At 43.1% G+C, this 17096-nt stretch overlaps 1 protein-coding gene across 1 annotated transcript in view; it reads right to left on the reverse strand.

Annotated features, from left to right (window-relative positions):
• Alpk2 (alpha kinase 2) overlaps nucleotides 1–9814 on the reverse strand; it is a 123353-nt gene extending 113539 nt beyond the window's left edge. The window contains exon 1 of the mRNA XM_052742327.1: nucleotides 9267–9814. The gene's annotated coding sequence lies outside the window, so the exon portion shown is untranslated. The remainder of the gene's footprint in view (nucleotides 1–9266) is intronic.
• Between the last annotated feature and the right edge of the window lie 7282 nt (nucleotides 9815–17096).

Genomic DNA, 17096 nt, shown 5'->3' on the forward strand with positions numbered 1-17096 from the left:
ATACATACACACATATATACACATACATATACATACATACACATACATACATACACACACATACACACATATATACATCCACACACATAAATACATACACACATATATACACATACATACACATACATACATACACACACATAAATACATACACACATACACACATATATACACATACATACACATACATACATACACACATATAAATACATGCACACACATACACACACATACATATACACATACATACACACATATATATACACATACATACATACACACACATACACACATATATACACATACATACACATACATACATACATACACGCACGTACACACACATACACACATACACACACATATACACACACATATACACATACATGCACATATATATATACACACATATATACACACACATACACACGTACATACACATACATACATACATGCACATACACACATACATATACACACACATACACACACACATATAGAGACATGAGACACGAAAGAAGGGGGACTATTGGCTGGGGACCAGAGGAAGGGAAGAGAGGGGACAAGAAAGGATAATAGAGGAATAAACATGAGCAAAGTATGCGATACACGTGTTTTAACATGTCACAACAAAGCCCCTCTATTGTACAATGAATCCATACTGATATTATCTTTTTAAACACTAAATGGGCCAAGAGATCTTTCATGACAAAAAATAAGTGATGATAGTTACCTATGTGGTGCGTTCAGTAAAACAAAGTCACCGCATTAAAACTGAGTGAATTCTATGACACGCAAACACATCATAAACAAAGCAAGTGTTAAAATTAGAGAAAGGAGACAAGTGCTTGGGAAGCCCCTGCTGTTTCCGACAAAGCTCCGCTGTGATCACAGGCCTGGAGGCAACACAAACACCCGCTAGCAGGAATCTAGTGGATCCAGCGTCTATGTCTGGACAGTAGAACCTTCTCTCGGTTTGTTGTTGAGATGCGGTATCCCGCAGCCCAGGCTGGCGTCAAGCTCCCTATGTAGCGGAGGATGGCCTTGAACTTCTGACTGTTCGACTGCCACCTCCCCAGTGCTGGGATCCTATGGAGGGTGGGGTTGAAGGCTGACTTCGTGCGTGTAGACAAACACTACCAACCCAGCTACATTGTCCTGGCCTCTGACGGAGCCTATTAACAGCAGTGCGTATTAAAAGGGAATGAGGCGGTTCTGTCTGACAGACATGAAGTGACCTCAGAAGCATATTGCTAAGTGAAATGAGATATAGCAGTATGAAGTATGCTAGCCCTTTAAAAAAGAAATCCCAAGGTGACAAGATGGTTCAGTAGGTAAAGGCACTTGCCACCGAGCCTAACTAAGGAGTTGGATACTCAGACCCCACATGGTAGAAGTAGAAAGCCCAACTCCCAAAAGCTGTCCTCTGACCTCCACTCACATCATGTGAATTGGCAAGCACAAACACACACACACACACACACACACACACACACACACACACACACACACACACACAGTAATAAAATACAAATATGCCCTAATACGCTTGTTTGTATGTTTAATATGTTTAGAAACACACACAAATCGAGGAGCCTAGTTGTCCTGAGTATTTACAGGAATGTGATGATATTGTTTAAGGACAGTGATGATATTGTTAAGGACATGCTACTTTACATAATATAATTGAACTTTCACAGTATCTGTGTGTTCACTGATAAAGACAGGGTGGATGCTGGGCTTGGAGTTGCCGCTTTCTCTAGCTTTTTATTTTTAACTGTATTTTTTTTTCAATTTTTGGTAGACTACAGCTTTCCCATTGATTCTCCTCTCCTCTCCCTTCCCCTCCTCTCCTCCCGCCCCCCCTCCTCCACTCCACACTCCTGTCTTCTCCTCTCCTCTGCCATTTAAACTCATTTCCAATTCTTTAATGGAAGGAGTTTAAAAATATCTCAAGATTAAACATATCAGAGCTTAGTATCTTCCCTGATTTCAAACTGAAAAACACAGACATGATAAGTATCTTTCCCAAGGTCACACAGCTTTTTAATGAAAGAGTCTTGGTTTCTTGAATATGATTATTGATATATTCAGATGATACACATCCATCATCTTATCCTGGCCTCTTCAGGGAAGAGACAGGGAAGAGAGGAAGCTCGCAATGCACAAAGGGAACCTACCCCTTGGTGGTGCGTGTCTACAGCCCATCTACTTGGGAGCCCAAGGCAAGAGGAGGAGTGTTCAAGGTCAGCTGCTGATGCAGAGTTAGATCCTGCTACAAAATAAAAGGTAAAAAGAGGGATGAGGCTATTGCTCAGTCATAGAGCACTTGTCTAGCCCTAGATTCAATTCCCAATAGCAAACACAAATATGCACACTCACAAACACTCTCTCACACAAGCATACTCACACAGAGAGGCACACTCACAACACACTCACACAAGCATACTTTCACACACTCACACACAAGCACACTTTGCATACACACAAGCACACTCACACACACACACACACACACACACACACACACACACACACACAAGAGGCATGCATGCATACATGCACAGGTGGAACATGGTCCTATGGCTAATGAGATCCACTCTTTTGAGTTAATGATTATTTCTTTGATTGAAAGCTGGATGCCACAGACCATTGAGTACAATCCTCTGTTGCATCAGCAAGATCCTTCAAAAAGAGCATTGTAGAAGAAAAGCACTCCCCTTTGGCCCCCTTTTTCTCCACATTCACCCAGTCTCATAGTACATCCCACTGTAACAAACCCCAAGGCAGTCCTGGGTTATCCCTGTTGGGAAAGTACTTAAACCAGACTGAGAGGGAAATGCTGTTGAATTTAGGACTTGGGATGATATGGGGAGAACCTGGGACATTAGATTCTCTTCTGATTTGCTCGCTGCCACACACTGAAGAACAGGACCAACTCTGGGTAGAATGAACTGAGCCTGAATTTATTACACAAAATTAATCACCTGACAGTACACAGACAGAGAGCATAACAGCCCTGCATAGACAGGGCAAGTGAAGTGGGTGGCCTCCCCACTCACTTACCACCCTCCTCTAACCTTGCCAAAGTATTTTAGAGAAAGCTTTTCACAAACTGCTTCTGCTTGCCTTGTTTATTTATTTACTATTTATGTACGCATATGTACTATGTATTATGTACACATGTTTGTATGCAGCCCAGACTGACCTTGAACTCACCTGCCCCCCATGAAGATACTTTGTTTTCAATTATTCCTTTTGTAATTTTTCTTATGTATACAGGTGGTTTTTGCCTGCATGTATGTCTGCACCACATGTATGCCAGGTGCCCGTGGAGGGCAGATGAGGGCATCAGATCCCCCTGGAACTGGAGTTGCAGATGGTTGTGGGCCAACATGTGTGTTGGGAATCAAATCCAGGTCTCCAGGAAGAGCATCCAGTGCTCTTAAGCCATCTCTCTACCAACCCCCACTCCAAATTAATTTAAACAGTAGAAGTTATTTACTAAGAGGGAAAAGATTTAAAATTATGTTACAAATAGCAGTAACGATTAGATTTATGGGGAACTTAGTTCAGTTAGTAAAGGGCTTAGAGTGAGCCACAGAGCCAGCAGCGTCTTCCAGGGCTCCCTGGTTGGAGGTAATGCTGTGTGGGATAGCCTTCAGATTCCTGCCTTGAGTTTCTGCCCTGACCCCCTCGGTGACGGACTTGACCTAGAATTAGCCTCCTGTCTCCACACCCAAGTGCCAGGATTTAGGTGCATGTCACCATGCCTGGTTTCTGCAAACCTTGAATCACAAGCACTTTAGAAATTTGCCAAGTATTCTTGAGGTAGCACTATCATAGGAAGCAAGGTATGCGTTAGGGATAAAGAATATCACATCTAAAATCTTAAAGAGCTCCAGGGGCTGGAGCGATGGCTAGACACCACATGGCTACTCACAACCATATGTAACTCTAGTTCCAGGGGATCTGATGCCTCTTCTGATCTCCACAGGCACCAGGAATGCATGTGGTGCACATACATACATGCAGTCAAAACACTTACACACATGAAATGAAATAAGTTTTTTTTTAAAAAAAGTTACACTCTTCAGAGCACAGTACTATATCCAAGGGTTCACTCCATTGACAGTTAAGGTTGCCCTGTGGAAAAAATACTTTTATTTGCCTGGACTGTACTTTAAAACAGGATCATCCCAAGACTTTAAGGCAGTGGTTTTCAACCTTCCTAATGCTGCAACCCTTTAATACAGTTCCTCATGTTGTGGTGACCCCCAACCAAAAAATTATATCAGTGCTACTTCATAACTGTCCTTTGCTACTGTTATGAATGGTAATGTAAATATCTGATATACAGGATAGCTGATATGCGGCCCCCACAATTGGAGAACCACTGCTTTAAGGCACGAATGAGCTTACTATCAACCTTAGACCAAGGGAAGTACTGGGATGGCTTCAGAGACCGTTCTCCAAAACATTGTTTCCGTGTCCCACTAACCACTGGTCCCCGTATCCCCTACCACCCAGCTTCCTGGTGACTCGGTGTGGTCAGACCCGCCCTACCTTGCATGCTTTGTGAGCTCTGGTTGGTCTAAACGGATCATGGCTTTCCTGGGTGCTGATCAGTTCAGTCACCAAGTCTAAGCCAATCACGTGTTGCATGTTCCAGAAAGAAGCGCAGGAGGCAATCCAACCCAGTACAGGACTTAGACCTTTCATTCTGTCCTCAACAGAGAGGAGACAGCCTGGGGGGTGGGGGTGGGGGGCGTGTCAGAGAGCTTTCTTGTCAGAAAGCTGTCTATCCGGAGACTGTGAGAAAGCTGGCTTGAGGTGGAAACCAAAACAGAGAGAAGCTGAGCCTCCAGAAATGCAGAGACAGAACGTGAGTCCTGACCCCATCCATCGCCTAGACTTTTCTTCCACTGTATGAGCAATAAATCCCCATGTTGTTTTAATAGTCGGCAGGCTAATTCCACTTTACTTTTCAAAGACTTACTGAAGTATCCACGCCTCCCTCCTCCTTTACCCTGGTTCCTGAAACCCCTACTGCTGACTCTCCTTTCCAGATCTTGTGTTGGACACCACGTCACAACCAGATTTTAGGCAGAAGTAACAGACTTGAGATCACCAAATTATAGACAGAAGCGACAGATTGAAGACTAGATGGCTTACTCAAAGAGTGTTTCCCTAAGAGAGCGCTGAGAAAACTGTGGGAAGTATAGCCAAACTCCTTCTATTCCCTACATATTCCTTTTCTGCCCTTTGTGGTTGTGTTTAGTTTTCTCACTTCCAGTACACATTTTCCATGTCTACCTGTTCAAATCCCACCCATTTTGAATCATTTAAACACAAGAGCTTGCTTCCTTTAATGGCTTTCCTTCAACTGGAAGAAAACTAGCCCCTTCCAGAGGATGGACTGCTCTCCCACACACAGCCAGACTGAAAACTGTTTGCCTGCAGAGTGCCTGGTTAGATTATCTCCTTCGGATTATTTTAAGCACTAACACAAGGTGTCCATAACCTCAGCATCTCTGAGAGTAAATCCAGTGACCAAAAACCACACATGGAAAAGAAAAAGTTTGTCTTTAGGAATTGCCAGCCAAAGAGTTGCTTCTCTTGAGGTGGTGTCTGCATCCCAACATCAGCATCACATGAGAATATGGAAGAAATAAGGATTTGTAGGACCTTCAGAACCAGAGGCTCTTGAGTAAAGTCCAACAAGTATTTAACATGCTGTCTGGATTCTAGTATGCTTGGAATTTGAAGAACAACTAGACTCAAGAATGCTTTAAGCTATGGATTGAGGAGCAGATGACCCTAGTCACCTAGAAGCAGGTCGAAGATCAAGGAGACCTGTGTCTCCTGAGATGAAACCCCAGCAGCCATGGAGGATCTGGCTCTGGTGTGGTAAATGCATGGTGCCCAGGCTGAGCTATCCAGAGCCGAGGGTCCTGTTAGTCTGGCATTCGGGCTTTGACTAGATGCCCAGAGTGTCCAAGTTAGGTATGCATCTACAGAAACTCCAATAAGGGTTCTAGATTGTGTGGGGTGTGTGTGTGTGTGTGTGTGTGTGTGTGTGTGTGTGTGTGTGTGTGTACATGTGTACTGGGGTTGCATGTGAATGTGTGTGCAGGTCTTAAGACAACAGTAGTGGTTCCTCAGATGCCATCCACTTCATTTTTTATTTTTTGCTGTTGCTATGTTTTTATTTTGACATATTTGTGCGCGGGTGGTGGTGGGCATTTGTGCGCTACACCACGGATGTAGAGGTCAGCAGACAACCCGCAGGAATCAGTCCTCTCCTTCTACTATGTGGGTCCCTGGGACTGAACTCAGGTTGCCTAGTGGGTACCTCTATCCATCGAGCCTTCTTAATGACCCTATTTTTTTTGTTTGTTTGTTTGTTTGTTTTTTTGAAGACACTGTCTTTCATCAGCGTATAGCTCACCTAGCAGGCTAGGCTGGCTGGTGAACCCCAGGGATCTGCCTGTCTCTACCTCCATCAACATTACAAGCACTCATCAGAACGCCTTTGGTTTTTGTTTATTTGTTTTGGGATTGTTTTTTATTTTTTTTTAATGTGGGTTCTGGGAATTGGGCTCTTTTTCTCATACTTGGAAGGTGAGTACCTTACTGACTAATCTCTCTCCCCAGCCCTAATCATTCTTTAGTGTTCTTTTCCTTCTTTGAAGGTATTTATTCCTTCATTATTGCCAGACGGCAATAATGCTGTGAGATGGTACCATTACTTCCTCCCACGTTTCTTATGTAAGTCTACATTTCTAATTTTCCTTTTGGGGAGAATTAAGCTGAGAACCACGGGGCTGCTTGTGACCTTCCAGTAACTCAGGCAAAGAATTCATCAAGATATTCTTATCTGTCTGGGGGAAAACCCCAAGATGGTTCAAAAAGGAAGGGACAATACAGACGTCTGCTGTCACAGTTCTTTGGAAATATTCCATGAGCCCTAGGCAAGATGCTTGTCTCTCTACTCACGTGCCTCATCAGCTACTACAGACCTCATAGTGTGTGTGGTCTTTAGACTACAAACCACACAGCTTCCATGATGGCCTGTTCAGGTGTGGGGTCTATTCTACTCCACCAATTGTAAGTCTCCTTAGAGAATTCCTATCTCTCCTTCCATGCTCTACCCGGCCTGTTTGATCAATGTGAGCATAAACTATAATCTTTGAGGACAGGCTAGGCTCCTGCCTTGCTTCACATAGTTTTCACAAAAATCACAGACATTGGCTTGTACGTGTACATTTATGCTACTTCCCATTCCTATGATTCCTCTAACACTCAGACTTTAACATGGTACTAGTAGATATGAAAAGGTATTCTGAAATGATGCTGATAAATCTTTACTTATCCTTTAAGATAACAAGTATATCGTCATCTTCAGTACAAAATGGGTTTTCTCTTATTTATCATCAATACATTCTAAGATAGAATCCCTTTTAAAATTGTTGTTTTGACACATTGTTTTCAAGCGCAGAATTTTCCTCAAAGTATCTAACTTTTTCATTGTGCCACTGTCAATAAGAAGGGTGTTTTTTTTTTCTGTTACTTTGTATAGTTAGTTACTATGGTCATATCCTGAGGTACTGCAGGAGAGACTTTTTTTTTTTTTTTTTTTTTTTTGGTTTTTCGAGACAGGGTTTCTCTGTGTAGCTTTGCGCCTTTCCTGGGACTCACTTGGTAGCCCAGGCTGGCCTCGAACTCACAGAGATCCGCCTGGCTCTGCCTCCCGAGTGCTGGGATTAAAGGCGTGCGCCACCACCGCCCGGCAAGAGAGACTTTTTAATGACAAAGGTAGAGAACGTACTTTGGTTGAGAGACTATGGTGCCATGGACACTTCAGGTATTTGTGTGCATCCCATTCCCTCTCAATCCTGTTAAAATGGGTGCTCTCTTCACTTTACAGGTGAGAAGACTGGGCCGGAGTTAGAGGTGGATTCCAAATTGAGTTTCAGATCCTGTCCTTTCTTCTGGAAGACTACTCTACTTCCTCAGTGCAGTTCAGATTAGGACACCCACAGGTGCATTCTCCTTGTGCATGCTAACATCTACACGTGAGTATGCACAGGGCTGTTCAAAATGAATACAGTCAGGATCTTGGACCTGATATGAATACAAACTCCACTCTACTAAAATTGTCCTCAAACTGTGATCCCACGTTTAGTAGACACTTCAAAAGGGCAATGTACTTTGAGACTTAAATGTCTTTAGATCCCAATTTCCAATATCTGCATCTGCTTATTGGCCATCAGCATGTTTTAATACAGGATATGTCAAGTGGTTGCTACCAAAGGTTGGTCATATCCTTGGTTTCAGTTCAGAACTCTTAGAGCACACAAACTCTCCCTATTCCCCCTTAGCTGGCATGCTGGTATAATCAGACTCCATGCCTTTAGAACACTGTTCTGGGTTGACTGAGGAAGGTTACCTTTGCACAAGGAAGAAGCTGTGGAAAGGAGATAATCTGAGCAGAAGCAAGTGAAGTGCTGGACCTGCTTTTTAAACATCTATTTTTAAATGGTTGTCAGATGTCTGTAACTGACACCCTTAATTGGAAGTTCTGAAGTTTAAATGTATCCACTAAAATTTACTAAAATGTAACACGATGACGAATCCATTTTTTAAAAATGATTTCCCTTTTGGACTGACTTTTTATCTCGAGGTTTCTTTCATCTATTTAGTGGCAGTGAATGTCTATATAAATCGTTTCTAAATACCCAGTGGCTTTCCAGAAACTGGATCTATTATTGCATGATACACTGCTGCCCACCTAGAAAGCTAACATTTTCTAATCATTCAGACAACCTCATGCAAAAAGAATAATATTTGAACAAAATATTCAAACACCTAGGGCTAGAATCAACTAAATATTTGCCTTGATGCCTCAAGTTTACAGTGGCTATGATCTTCATTTACAAATTGATCCTCTGGGCCATTTTTTATGTTTGTTGTTTCTAACCGTTAAGACAGATATAATGTGAAAGGAATGATTTTAACCATTGGCAAACCAAAATAAACAAACATTTTAAAATGTCCCCAAGTTTCATAGCGGTCAGAGGGGGCTTGACACAAGATGTTGAGCATGTGGCCACATTAAAGCCCTATACACCGCAATGCCCCATCCAGCCTCGGTCTGTTTCAGAAGGAAACAACCTGCCTTGTTCTCTGTTGTAGAAAATGTCAATAGCGATATTTAAAGCACAGCCAAATCTTTTGTTAAAAACTAAAGTCTCCATACTCACTTTTTAATACTGTTTATCCGGGAGATGTTATTGGAGGGCTGGCTTGTTGTTGGGGTCTCCTGGCTGTTTGTGAAGCATTGATTGAACGTCCTTATGTCCTTGTCCCCTGACAGGGACTCAGATTCAGGGTCTTTTCCACAAACAGATCAAAGTGCAGTTGGGTCTGTTTCAGAAAAACTCCTGTCTTCCTAGGAGGCAAGAGTCCGTGTCCAAGCAAGTTCTGGAAGAAGAGCATGTTTTGCCTGCCCTTGAACGAACTAGGTCACTGCTGAGGCTAGAGAATATTTTTCAGCATCACTGTGATGAAACTTGAGGGCCGTTTACTGCAGTAGGTGCGACACTTGTTGACACCGCTCGCTGGAGAGCCCTGGCAAAGGGACTTGATGAAACAGCCCGGGGAGCTGAAATCCAGATGAGCTCTCCTCACTGACCGCTGCTGGAGAAGGGCAGCTCTCTGCAAAGTCTATGCAAGACCTTGATTTAATTGCTCTCCTCTTAGGAAAGCAATCACATTGAGGGAATTAGGCATTGGAAGCCATGCTGGGAAAACCCCGGGGAAGGTGGGAGGGAGATGAAAATGCGACCTCCTACGTTGCTCCTTTAGAAATGGCACTGGGTCTTCCTCTGAAGTTCTCTGAACAGAATGCACAAACGGCAGGACCCCGCCCCTCAGGAACTTGACACCGTTTCCAGCTCTATGATGAGTTTAAGGCCAGCCAGGGCCATGTGAGACCTTATCTTAAACACAGTCTGGCACGGTAGGACACACCTTTAATCCCAGCACTTGGGAGGCAAAGATATGCAGATCTCTGTGAGTTTGGTGCCAGCCTGGTCTATATAATGAGTTCCAGGTCAGCCAGGGCTACATGGAGAGACCCTATTTCGAAAGAAAGAAAGAGAGAGGGGGGAGGAGAGAAAGAAAGAAAGAAAGAAAGAAAGAAAGAAAGAAGGAAGGAAGGAAGGAAGGAAGGAAGGAAGGAAGGAAGGAAGGAAGGAAGGAAGGGAAAGAAAGAAAGAAAGAAAGAAAGAAAGAAAGAAAGAAAGAAAGAAAGAAAGAAAGAAAGAAAGAAAGAAAGAAATTAAGAATAAAAATCATGAGAAACCATGGAAAAATGCCACAGGTTCTGGTCCTTCAGTTTGTCAGCAATTATTCCTGTTTCAAAGTAGTTTTGATATGGGCGTTTCTTTGAATTTTGCTCAAACCCAAGAAAGGACATGGAAAATCCAGAGGCGTCCTTTGGTAAGCCCCCTTGCCTCGCTACAAAAGTATTTTAAAGCTCGATACCTGGAAACTGACTAGCTAGAAGGAAACCTCTTGTGAGACAGACATGGCTAAAATTAGCACCTCTAAGTGGGTGACTTTGAAAGGGCCATGACTGAAACTTCACTCTGTGGTGAGCAGTGTGCTCCTCAAAAGCAAAGCCTCCGTGCACGTTACAGTGTGTGCCTCGCTGTTCTGGGCAGAAGAGGTTCACAAGACAAAAAAAAAAGTCACTATTTGAAGTCGTTAAATATCATCGTGTGTACAGCTCAGGGGTTCGGTTCTTCAGTTTTATCTACACAGGAGAAGAAAGATATTGAAAGCTCCTTGCAAACACATCCATGAAATGGCACTGAACACAGAACCAAATCCCTGTGACTGCAGATATCAGCTCTTTTCATGGGAAACTGGGGGTCTTCTCAGCTGAGGTCTGTTCCAGAGAAAGAGAAGAAAACTTGAAAATAGGGGCAAGAAGGAGGTGTGACAATAAAGAATAAACCAATTACCCACTGAGATGGCTCAGTGAGTAAAGGCACTTATCACCAAGGCTGACAATCTGAGACCCATCCCAGGACTCCCTTGCTAGAAGGGAAAGACCAATGCTTGCAGGTTGTCCTCCATGTACATGCGCATATACACACTAAATACACAAATCAACAAATGCACCAAAATAATGTTAAGAATAAACAAATGTCACACACACAAAGCAGGAGAGGATAAAGCCGAAAGTGAACAAATGACCCAGGGCAGTAGATCAATATGACATGGCTAGGAAAGAAGACGTGCGTTGAGTTCTTATGTGGGGCAGTTGAAACTCGCTCTGGGGCTTACGCTTATTTTGAGACCAATTCCTTGAATTCCTAGCATTTGTCTCCTAATAAAGTAAATGTAATAATATAGATAACTGAAAACCCACACTTACTGCAGTAAGTTGTATTGTAAGTAAGCATTGTATTCACAATGACTTGGTTATGGAATCAGCCTACACGCTCCTCAACAGATGAATGGATAAAGAAAGCTCAGCACCCATGCACAACGGACTGTTCAATCACCCATTCAAAAAAAATAAAAGGATGTTGTTTACAGGAAAGTGGATGGAGCTGGAGATCATTGTGCACGATAAGGCAGTCTCAGGAAGACAAGTGTGATGGTTAATCATTGTCAACTTGACTGGACTGAGAATTCGCCGCTGAAAAACACCCCTGGCTGTGGGCGAGGGTATTTCCAGAACGTCTGTTTGGCTGAGGCTGGAAAACTAACCTGAGTGTGGGCAGTGCTGTTCTGTGAACTAGGGTCCTGGGATGAAGGACCAGGAGGAGGCTATCGAGCAGCACCTTTGTCACCCTCTCTGCTCCTCACTGCAGATGCTACGCGACCTCTTGTACCTGCTCCCATGCCTTTCCTCACACCATCGTGGGCTGTGTCCTCTCCAACTGTAAGCCAAAACAAACCGTTCCTCAGTCAGGCTGCTTCTCTTCTGGTCTCCGATCACAGCAACTAGAAAAGTAGCCAACACAACAAGCCTCATGTATTTTCTATCACATGTGGAATTGGGGGTATTAGATTCTTTTTCTTTTTCTTTTTTTTTTTCTTTGTCAACTTGGTACCTGCTAGGGTCATCTGGGAAAAAAGGACCCTCCACTGAAAAAGCGCCTCCATCTGATTGGCCTTTAAGTATGTCTGTGAGAGGTGTTTTCTTGATTAACGATGGATGTGGGGCGTGGGCAGCAGTCCACTCTGGGCAACGCCACCACCGGTGAAGGGGGTCTTATGCACTATACAAAACCAGGCTGATCAGGCATTGGGAGCAAACTAGTCAGCAGCCTTCCTGGTGGCCTCTGCTGCAGTTCCTGCCTCCCAGTCCCAGGCTTGAGTTCCAGCCCTGGCTTCGCTCCATGATAGACTATAAACTATAAGACGAAACGAACCCTTTCCTCCCCAAACTGCTTTGGTCATGGTGCTCATCACCATAAGCTAGAACAGGTGGACAGGGACGTAGACTAGGGACAGTGAAGGACGGGAGAGGTGGAGAGACAGGGAAGGGAACAGAACGGGTGAGCAGCTCAACATACATAGACATGTGTATGGAAATGTTACAATGAAGCCCATTGCTTTGTGCAACTTATACACTATTGAAACTAAAATGAATAAATGAAGCTGAAATATATATATATGTATATGTATATATGCATATGTATTAGATCTGACTACATTTGCTTTGTTAATCATCTCAGCAGCCCACAGACACTAGAAGTTTTGTTTTAATAACAGATTTTGAAGGGTATGTGTGGTGGTATTTTATTTGTACTGAAATGTGATTTTAATTGTATGTTAATAAATAAAGTTGCCTGGGGGTCAGAGCTATTAGAGCCATAGCAAGTGCAAGGCGGTGGTGGCGCACGCCTTTAAGGACCTGGAGGGTGGTACATACAGGCAGTGACAAAGCAGTCACATGTTTGGGTTTACAACCAATGAGAAGGCAGAACAGCTAGACTATATAAAGACATACACACAGGAAGTAGGTCCCTTTCAGAGAGCTCTCTTGGCTGAAGAGGATTGCTGAATCAGGAAGGGTGAGACTCTTAGCTCTGACCTCTTGGCTTTCTTCTCTGAATCGGCTCTGTGCTTCTTATTTAATAAGACGGTTGGTTACATCTACAAGTATGGATACATACAATCAGAAACAGAATCCATGGAATTAAGCCCTCTTTGGCCAGGACATTTGCTCTGAATCTTCTGTTTACTCAGAGGAAAGATAGAAGAAGTAAGATTTTGAAGAGGAAAAGTAAGGCCTATACATTTTTATTACATTAAAAAGTACAGGCCGGGCAGTGGTGGCGCACGCTTTTAATCCCAGCACTCGGGAGGCAGAGCCAGGTGGATCTCTGTGAATTCGAGGCCAGCCTGGTCTCCAAAGTGAGTTCCAGGAAAGGCGCAAAAGCTACACAGAGAAACCCTGTGTCGAAAAAACAAAAAATAAAAACAACAACAACAACCAAAAAAAAAAGTACAAGTTTGTGCTTGAAAATAAAAAGATCAAACATTTAGGGCCATCCCAAGAAAAGCAATATTGAATATAAAAAAATATGCTTAAATGATTTCTTTTTTCTGATGCTAAAGCCAACAGTTCTCAACCTGTGGATCACAACCCCTTTGGGGGTCTCATATCATATATCCTGCTTATCAGATATTTATATTACAACTCATAACAGTAGCAAAATTATAGTTATGAAGTAGCAACAAAATCATTTTGTGATTAGGGATCACCACAACATGAGGAACTGTATTAAAGGATCCCAGCATTAGGAAGGTTGAAAACCACTACTTAGCCGGGCGGTGGTGGTGCACACCTTTGATCCCAGCACTTGGGAGGCAGAGCCAGGCGGATCTCTGTGAGTTCAAGGCCAGCCTGGTCTACAGAGCAAGATCCAGGACAGGCACCAAAACTACACAGAGAAACCTTGTCTCAAAATACCAAAAAGAAAGAAAGAAAGCAAGAAAGAAAGAAAGAAAGAAAGAAAGAAGAAAGAAAATAAAGAAAAGAAAATCACCACTTAAGCAAGAGAAAAAGCATTTTGTTTGTAGGGAGATTTCCCTTCTATTGAGTACAGTTAGAAATGTATTTTTCTATCAGATGATTTTACATCCCTCTTCCCAGATCCCATTTGGTATTTTCTTAGCTTCACAAATGAGTGGACGTCCTTGTGATCTCAGACATCAGAGGTTTTAGGGTAGAGATCTAGTCAGTCCCTAACTGATCTGAATACTTAGAGCAAATTCGTTAGGTTCTTAGCTGCTCTTGGCTCCCAAAACTTGGGTTAGGACTGGTACGTGGGGAGGTTATCTGCTCCTGTTAGTCTTCCTGGCACAGCAGATCTGTGAAGACTGGTGTAGCATGGCAGGGTGATGTCATACCCTCCCCTGCTAAACACATTCTTGGCTGAGGCTTGGTACCAATCACATGTCTGGTCAGAGGTTCTGCCAGAGTCCCCAGGACAAGCTGCACTACTTAGGTGTCTCTTGCTTTGGGGAGCTATGGGTGTTTGAGAAGGGTCTCCTCACACACAGCATACACTCACAAAGACACATAAAAATAAAACCAAAAAAAAGAAAAATCAAACAAAAAACCCCAAACAATATCAATAAAACCAACCACAGCTATTATGCTGGAAAAATCACTTATGGAAATCACCTAGAGGCATGCAACAATTGACTGAAAATCTTCTCAGCTTGGGGCAGTAACAGTGAATCTCTACAATGTTCTGACGGAATCTGTTCCCATTTCCTCCCCTTGCTTTGAAGTTCAGAGGTTCTGTCATGGGCATTTTCACTGCCATGGGTGAAGGGGACTCAGTAGAACTAGAGCAGAAGAAATGCTTGTGCTCAACCCTGCCAGTGATGGTGTAGTCTTGGCAACAGGCGCATGTAGAGGGCCGTCATCACTTGCTTGAGAATGAGACTGCGGTGGAGGTTACATACAGGTGCCATGAATTTGTTCTAAGTATTCAGATCAGAGAGGACCTAGTTGTCAGCACAACTTCAGCATGAACAGAAGACTCAAGTCAGGACACAGCAGAAGTAAACCTCGGGGCAGGCTTGAAAACGGCAGAAACTTAACCGCACTCCTCTCTGTTCTCACGAATCTATTGTCAGAATGTGGGAGATGTAATGGCTGAAGGGGCTGGGGCACAATCTCTGTCCAGTCATTAACTACTATCAAGTTTTCAGACACGGGGGATTATTGTCAGGAGTGAGTTTTAATGAAGAAAAGATTTAATGAAGGCAAAATGCAGTGGCCCACACCTGTTTTTCCAGCACATGAGAAGCTGAGGCAGGAGGATCACTAGAGTCCGAGTGTTTGACACCATCCTGGATAATATTAGTAAAATCTCATCTCAGAAAACAAAACAAAATTAGGACTAAAAATGAAGCAGAAGGAAGGGAGAGCTGGCTCAGTGGTTAAGAGCACTGATGGCTCTCCCTGAGGACCTGGGTTTGATTTCCAGCATCCACATGGGGACCCACAACCATCTGTGCCACCATTTCCAGGGGACCTGGTGCCCTTGTCCAGCCTTGATGAGCACCAGGCACACATGTGCTATATAGACATACATGCAGGCAAAGCACTCATACACATAAAATATAAAAATTAATAACCCCTCCCCCCCAAAAAAAAGATATAAAAGGGTTGGGGATTTAGCTCAGTGGTGAGAACTTGCCTAGCAAGCTTAAGGCCCTGGATCAGGTTCTTGGTGCAATAAATAAGTAACTAATAAATAAATCCATGGCTACATACTTTGAGGAAGAGCAATTTCAGAGTTGACCCAGGCAAGCAACTAAACCAAACAAATTAATAAACCAAAAAACAGCAATAATCTTTGGGAACGAGGGGTAATTTAGAGTTACCAAAATATATTATCTGAGAAGTTTAAATCTTCATTAAAAAAGTATGAAGTGTGCAAAGAAATAAGAAAGTAAATTCTTAGAAAAAAATTGGTTAATAGAAACCATTTTTCAATATTACCCTGCTACTGAAGTCAATGATATTACAGTAAAATAAAACCAAAGACCTAAACCTTCAAGCAACATGCATGAAAACTATCCTTACTAAAGCATTATAAAATTGAATCTAAAACCATATAAGGACCATCCCCCACACATGACAGAGTAGAATGGGTCCTAGGAATACAAGGAATGGTTTCACATCTGACAATTGATACAGTATACTGTTAATATAATAAAAGGCAAAACTACATCCTGAGCTTAACAGAGACAGATCAAGCGGAGCAGCCATTAACGATAATAAACTCAACAGCAGACAGCATATACCTGTCATCCCTATTACTCTGCTCAGCAGGCTAAGGCAGAAAGATCACAGGTTTGAAGGCAACCTGGGCAGTACTCATGTGAGCTGTGAGCCCAGTTTTGCTAACCCAGTGAACTCTGACCCTTGCTGACCACCCTCTCCCCCCAAGAAGACTATTCCCTCGCGAACACAGCACTTCTCTCTGTGTTTTATTGTCCTCTTTCTCAGAAGCTGCTCAGTTCTGGATTCCTGAAGGCAAAAAAGAGGACTTAGTTCTAGAGTGGAAGCCCCACGAAGATGGCTGCATGGCACAGACCCCATCTATCTGTGTACTATGACATACTCCTCCAAATGTGGTTGCTTTGTTAGCGCTCAGCTTTGAGTCCATTTTTCCCCTATCTAGATTCCATGCCAAGTGAGAGGCCCACAGCATTAGCTTCCTACCCTCTTTCCACATCCATCGCTACCACACTGCCACAGCACCGTAGAAGCTAAGGCTTCCCAGTAAACAGTCGCCCAGAGCAGTGTGCGTATCTATTTCTTGTGTGTGAATCATCTGGTGTTTAGAATAATGTTATCCTGGAGTCTCTATTTTTCTATGAGGAGACCCACCTAAAATTGAATTCTAGGGAAAATGCAGGCCCTTACATTCATTAGGATTCCCCATAAAATATGGAATGAATTGGGAATATATGCATTATGAGGAACAGACAGACCCACATTGTTATAGAGGCTGAGAAGATCCAGCCTTCTGTCTTCTGCA

The sequence above is a fragment of the Peromyscus californicus genome, unplaced genomic scaffold (genome assembly GCF_007827085.1).
Source record: "Peromyscus californicus insignis strain IS unplaced genomic scaffold, ASM782708v3 Scaffold_17__1_contigs__length_78620276, whole genome shotgun sequence".
Classification (NCBI taxonomy): domain Eukaryota; kingdom Metazoa; phylum Chordata; class Mammalia; order Rodentia; family Cricetidae; genus Peromyscus; species Peromyscus californicus.